The sequence below is a fragment of the Copadichromis virginalis genome, linkage group LG11 (genome assembly GCF_057382275.1).
Source record: "Copadichromis virginalis isolate Kocher_CV1m ecotype Utaka linkage group LG11, C_Virginalis_male_GT1.1, whole genome shotgun sequence".
NCBI lineage: Eukaryota > Metazoa > Chordata > Actinopteri > Cichliformes > Cichlidae > Copadichromis > Copadichromis virginalis.
The window spans coordinates 39,387,076-39,391,846 of NC_140628.1; the positions used below are offsets into that span (position 1 = coordinate 39,387,076).

At 45.1% G+C, this 4,771-nt stretch overlaps 1 long non-coding RNA gene across 1 annotated transcript; it reads left to right on the forward strand.

The window, feature by feature from the left end:
• Positions 1–1,156: 1,156 nt before the first annotated feature.
• LOC146699498 (uncharacterized) lies at positions 1,157–4,346 on the forward strand. The gene is made up of 4 exons (XR_014922845.1): positions 1,157–1,266; positions 1,359–1,777; positions 2,363–2,604; positions 2,760–4,346. It is a non-coding gene; the product is annotated as an uncharacterized LOC146699498 (long non-coding RNA).
• The last annotated feature ends 425 nt before the right edge of the window (positions 4,347–4,771 follow it).

The window sequence follows — 4,771 nt, forward strand, 5'->3', positions numbered from 1 at the left end:
GCTGAAACAACTGGCAAACATAGTCATTGACACGTATAAGTTACAAAGCTTTTTCCAAGGCTCCAGCAAACCACAGTGAGCGCCATCATCCACACATGGTGCACAGTGAGCAGTGATGAACGTCCCCAGGAGTGGCAGGGATAAGAAGAGTACGCCGACAACATCAGCGACTCATCCAGGCCACAGATTAACCCAGAACAACGTCTAAAGATCAGATCTTGTAAGATGATATTGTTCGGTAAACAGTTTGATGATTGTTTACGAGCAGAGCTCGGGTGAGTCCGGTGTTCAAGGAGTGTCTGTACACGAGCCTCACCTCAGACGCAGAGAATTACAGGTCATCCAAGCATTTATGTGTTCACGACACATCTGTGGTTTAACTTAGTTTAACGTATCATCTGCATAGAAATGAAAAACTGTTCAGTGTTGTCTGATAATATCGTGTGAGGGAAGCATGTGTAGTGTAAAGAGCCCAGCCTATCAGAGAAATACAAACCAAACCAGTGCAGCTTTTAGCTTCAGTTGGATGAGGATTGGTTGATTGTAGCTGGATGAAGACGCTGGTTGTTTGTCCCTGTTATGACTCAGCTGAAAGTTACCTCTGCTGATTAATGTCAGGACCTTCAGCTGCTGATTCTCTAAACGTTGAAGCGCTCTGACTCACAGAGGACTTTAGTAACGCTGTTTAATTAAAGCAGGTTCAGCAGGTCTTTAATTACCTCAGCACACATGTGCAGGAAGAGCCTCCAAACTAAGGAGGTTAATGAGGAGCAGCCAATCGGAAGCTGCTGCTCTGTGCTTTAAAAAGAATGACGGGAACTCCAAACGGTGGCTTCAGACTGACAGAGCAGACATCAGAAGCTTGGTTTTCATGCAGATGGCAAAACAAAAGCCCCTCAGTCTTTCCTTTTACACTTTACAGGCTGCGTTTTATTGGATTCATTCCACTGAAGCTCTCGGAGGATAAGAAGCACTTCAGGAAATACTCCGACACTCATCCTTTTGGGAATGTTTCCCTGTGTTTCACTTAATCTCTCACAAAGAGCAGAAACAGAACTGCTGCTGAATCACTGCCCTTCTCTGCAGTTGAGGACATTTCCTGATTTATCCATGATGGTCTCTACTGCTTTATGTTTACAGTGTAAACAATGGATGCAGTCATCCATCCATCCAGTTCTGTTCTGTTTATCCTCATCGGGGTCGTGGGGGGCGGGATTAATGGATCAGCTTCCACGGGGTCCCGGTGATGTTGCACACAGATATCCTGTACCGAACGTTTTTGTATTTTTTCTAAAATAACTTCAGTGTAACTTTTGTCCTGCTCGCTAAATTTCCCTGTTTTCCATTTTTATTTACAGAGGACACGTTTATGGCTCGCTGTGAGGCAACAGTGCTGACCGCTGCAGCGCCGCGCTGACCGCTGCAGCGCCGTGCTGTCCGCTTAACTCCAGAAAATAGTGAATTTCACACAGTTCAGTGGGCTACAAACACTAGTGTCGATCTGATACCAGCGTTGGTGTCGATATTTGGATCGATCTGTCCACCTTTGCCTTACAGGTGCTTTTCCAGTCCTACGGGGAGTCAGTCTGTCTGTCCATCACTTTGGTCCAACCTGCTATTGTTTACTGTACGGACACTTGTATCAAGGAAGTGATTGTTTATAGCAGCTCTCGGGAAACTGAAGTAACAAGGACTCTGCCATTATTAACACACAAACACATCAACACTCAGAGTCGTGCTGTTAGAGTGAGTTACAGATGTGAGCGAGCTGTTGGAGGTAATGACTCAGACATTTGTGTATTTATTCAAACATCCTACATTAATGGTTTAATACAGTGAATACTTGGTGAGGAAAGTTTTTTGGACTTTAAATGGCAACATATTTTCAGAAGCATCGTCAATAAACCAACAACCACATAAACAACCAGCTATTACAGTTGTGCTAAGCTAAGCTAAGCTAAGCTAGGCTAGGTTAGGTTAGGTGAGCCTTATCTTTCTCCACAGACCGACAGATTCATCTCCTCTAACCTCTGCTGAAAATGAAAGAGTCTTCTGTTTCATTTGAGAGCATGATTACACAATATTGTGATAATTTAACATTTCAGTTTTACTGTTACAAACATGTTTCATGTAATCTGACAGATATATATGTGAAGCAGCTAACTGACTCCAGTTTACTGGGTCAGTCTTTCCTCACAGTTTGACGTTAGTGATTCCCTCCTTTAGCTGAGGAGCAAAAGAAGATTTTCTGTCCTGTTTTGTTCTGTCTGATATTCTGATAAAACCTATAAGTAATGCAGAGGATAATAAATATGATGAAGAGAATCAGCTTTTAGTTTAAAAAATACTTTCCAACTCTCAGCAGCCAGTATGTGTCAGAGCCCCAGTGCTGAAGGACACCTCGTGGGTGACGGGTAGATGCAGAAGACACAAAGCGCCATGGGTTGTGTAAGAAGCTGTGATGTCACCACATCCCTGTAACCAATGATACTGACTCTCAGTCTTCTGGTGTAAGCTCGGCGTCACCACTCACATCAAACCTCAGCATCAGCACCGGTGTGAGAACAGAAAAAGTCCGAATAGGGAGCAGAGTATTTTGGAAGGGTGAGTAAACAGATTTCTACGTTTCTACTCCAACCGAGCACTCGAGGCCCTTTTTACAACAAACCTCATTCAGCCACACACTCACACTGGATTCTGTCCTTGAGCACCTTATCTAACGTTCACGCACACTCTCACTCCTCTCCTCGTCCTTCCAGCTGTTGCTGCGTCTCCTCTGTAACGATGACAAAGACGGACCTGCTCAAACACTCGCACCGTAAATCCTCCCCTCGGGGTGACAAAGGGTCGATGTTTCTGGAGTGAAAGTCAGAAAGGAGGTTTTACCATGACAAGCACTGGGACCTCATAATGAAATGCCCCCTCCAGTTTGAGTGATGGTGTCATGTGTGGCTGTGTGACAGGCAGGACTCATACACAGACTGTAAACTGTAAGCAGCAGCTTTAATGCTGGGAACGTCCTCCATGAAGTAAACTCACAGGAAAAACAAACCAAAACCCTGAACATGAAACTAGAAACTGGAACACAGAACAAGGAGTGACAGAAACGACACGCAGGGACACATGGAGCGGTACGACGGGACAACAAGCACGGAAGACTGAGGACGAAACAGGTGGAAACACAGCTGGGACTAATCAGACATAATGAGACACACTGCACACAGGACAGGGACTATCAAAATAAAACAGGAAACACCAAAGACATTCACAAAGACTCAAACACACTGTGGAGACACGGCGACATTGACACGACTTCATTAATCAATAACTGACTTCAGGTCCATTTTGTACATCGTCTGTTGTCATAGCTACATGCTACACAGTCTTTGCAGCCTTTCAGTGTGAGAAGAACATCGCGTCTGTGCGTTGTGCGCACTTTATAAAAATGTCACCTGGTGGCACTTCAGAGGCGTCTTTAACGCTGGAAGAAGTCAAATGTACCTGTTGGGCGTGAACAGCTGCATCCGCCATGTTGCTGTCTGTCTGAATTATCTGCACTTCAGCTAAACAACACAAAACATCACAAATCAAAGACACAATGTTACTATGGAGGGAAAAATCAGCTCCTCCTCACACACTCAGCTTATCTGACTCTGAACGAGCTGTTATCAGGTTATTTGGTTGGTTAAGGCTCAGATGATTGTCTGACTAGTTGTTGACCATCAGCAGGAGTTCAGGTGGTCTCTCAGTCTGATCCATACACAGGAAGTCACCTGACTCTCGATGGTGGCCAGGTCTGAGTATTTCCCTCTGAGTGACTTGCGGGTCATTTTCTTGCTCACGTACTCGAGTTGAAGAACGTGGTACGAGAAGGCGAGAGCAGATATTTATCAGCTGATAGTTTTCATCTGGTGAGAATGTCAGAGATCATCAAAGTTACTCCGAGTAATCGTGAGCCGCGATGTAAGTGTTCGTATCCTGCTGGGTTCACACGCTGATGTCAGCCCGAACGAGGAGAGATCCGACTAACGCACGGCGCTGATCGAGGTCGGGAATGGAAATGGGTATTGATCACGATATGTGATCATTCATTCTCGTGGTGTCACGATCATAGGCTGTATAATAGGACACAACCATATTTTGATCACTTCCATTTTTCTTACTTGGAGCCAGGATGAAGCTTTCAGCTGATGCTAGCGAGCTGAAGTTATGCAGCGTGCAGCTGCGTGGTCCATCGCATGTCTGCAGTTAGTGCAATCATTCACGCTCAGAAACTCCATGTTTTATACACAGTTTAGTTCAGTCATGTATTTTATGCTGTGAAGTAAAATCCTCCTTTTAACGACTTTAATGTCTGTTTCTATTTTAAAACTAATTATGTGGTAAATTCACGGATCCCATGAAGCTCACTGCACATCTGTTCCTACACACTGGAGTTTAATGCTGACGGTGTTATGTGAAGCCATTTATAGTTTCTGTATCAGCTGAAGTCCGGGGTTGATGCTCGCCGTGAGGAATCACGGTTAGAAGGAGAAGATCAGAGCTGGAAAATATTCTGAAATCACAGAAAACGGTGGAAATTTGGGGTTCCCAGCCTCTCGCTGTGAAGAAGAGACGAAGGCTTTCAGCTGTGATGAGGTGAACAGTGCGGTGTTAGCTGGCAGCTGCTGATGCTGGAACAGGATGAGAGCCGGGCTGAGTGACAGCTCAGTGCTCCCCAGAGGAAACTCATCATCATGCTCAGCTAAACGCCGCCGCCGCTGATACGCAG